Source organism: Arachis hypogaea, chromosome 20, assembly GCF_003086295.3.
Source record: "Arachis hypogaea cultivar Tifrunner chromosome 20, arahy.Tifrunner.gnm2.J5K5, whole genome shotgun sequence".
Lineage (NCBI taxonomy): Eukaryota > Viridiplantae > Streptophyta > Magnoliopsida > Fabales > Fabaceae > Arachis > Arachis hypogaea.
The window spans coordinates 32,060,062-32,061,777 of record NC_092055.1 but is presented as its reverse complement, the minus strand read 5'-3'; the positions used below and the strand labels follow the sequence as shown (position 1 = coordinate 32,061,777).

The 1,716-nt window shown below is 40.6% G+C and overlaps 1 non-coding gene across 1 annotated transcript; it reads right to left on the bottom strand.

Moving 5' to 3' along the window:
* Window positions 1-672: 672 nt before the first annotated feature.
* LOC112787650 (small nucleolar RNA R71) lies at window positions 673-780 on the bottom strand. The gene has a single exon (XR_003195051.1). It is a non-coding gene; the product is annotated as a small nucleolar RNA R71 (small nucleolar RNA).
* Between the last annotated feature and the right edge of the window lie 936 nt (window positions 781-1,716).

Below are 1,716 nucleotides of genomic sequence, written 5' to 3'. Positions count from 1 at the left end.
CTCCACTTTGCAATTTGTTTCTGGCACTGAACGCCAGACTGCAACATGGAACTGGCGTTCAACGCCAGTTTACGTCATCTAAACTCAGACAAAGTATAGACTATTATATATTTCTGGAAAGTCCTGGATATCTACTTTCCAACGCAATTAGAAGCGTGCCATTTGGAGTTCTGTAACTCCAAAAAATCCACTTTAAATGCAGGGAGGTCAAAATCCAACAGCATCTACAGTCCTTCTTCAACCTCTGAATCTGATTTTTGCTCAGGTCCCTCAATTTCAGCCAGAAAATACCTGAAATCACAGAAAAACACACAAACTCATAGTAAAGTCCAAAAATGTGATTTTTAATTAAAAACTAATAAAAATATACTAAAAACTAACCAAATCATACTAAAAACTATGTAAAAACAATGCCAAAAAGCGTATAAATTATCCGCTCATCAACTTCGATCTGAAGATCTTTTTCAGTTCTTAACTGAATTCTTGCAGATCTGTGATACTGTTAAGACCAATGGGTTTGATCCTGAGGTCTACAGGCTTATGCTTTTCCCGTTTGCTGTAAGAGACAGAGCTAGAGTGTGGTTGGACTCTCAACCCAAAGATAGCCTGAACTCTTGGGATAAGCTGGTCACGGCTTTCTTAGCCAAGTTCTTTCCTCCTCAAAAGCTGAGTAAGCTTAGAGTGGATGTTCAAACCTTCAGACAGAAAGAAGGTGAATCCCTCTATGAAGCTTGGGAGAGATATAAGCAACTGACCAAAAAGTGTCCTTCTGACATGCTTTCAGAATGGACCATCCTGGATATATTCTATGATGGTCTGTCTGAATTAGCTAAGATGTCATTGGATACTTCTGCAGATGGATCCATTCACCTAAAGAAAATGCCTGCAGAAGCTCAAGAACTCATTGACATGGTTGCTAATAACCAGTTCATGTACACTTCTGAGAGGAATCCTATGAGTAATGGGACGCCTCAGAAGAAGGGAGTTCTTGAAATTGATACTCTGAATTCCATATTGGCTCAGAACAAAATATTGACTCAGCAAGTCAATATGATTTCTTAGAGTCTGAATGGAATGCAAGCTGCATCCAACAGTACTTAAGAGGCATCTTCTGAGGAAGAAGCTTATGATCCTGAGAACCCTGCAATAGCAGAGGTGAATTACATGGGTGAACCCTATGGAAACACCTATAATCCCTCATGGAGAAATCACCCAAATCTCTCATGGAAGGATCAACAAAAGCCTCAACAAGGCTTTAATAATGGTGGAAGAAACAGGTTTAACAATAGTAAACCTTTTCCATCATCTTCTCAGCAACAGACAGAGAACTCTGAACAAAATACCTCTAATTTAGCAAACTTAGTCTCTGATCTGTCCAAGGCCACTCTAAGTTTCATGAGTGAAACAAGGTCCTCCATAAGAAATTTGGAGGCACAAGTGGGCCAGCTGAGTAAGAAGATCACTGAAACTCCTCCTAGTACTCTCCCAAGCAATACAGAAGAAAATCCAAAAGGAGAGTGCAAGGCCATTGAAATGACCATCATGGCCGAAACCACAAAAGAGGAGGAGGATGTGAATCCCAGTGAGGAAGACCTCCTGGGACGTCCAGAGATCAATAAGGAGTTTCCCTCTGAGGAACCAAAGGAATCTGAGGCTCATCTAGAGACCATATAGATTCCATTGAACCTCCTTATGCCATTCATGAGCTCTGATGAG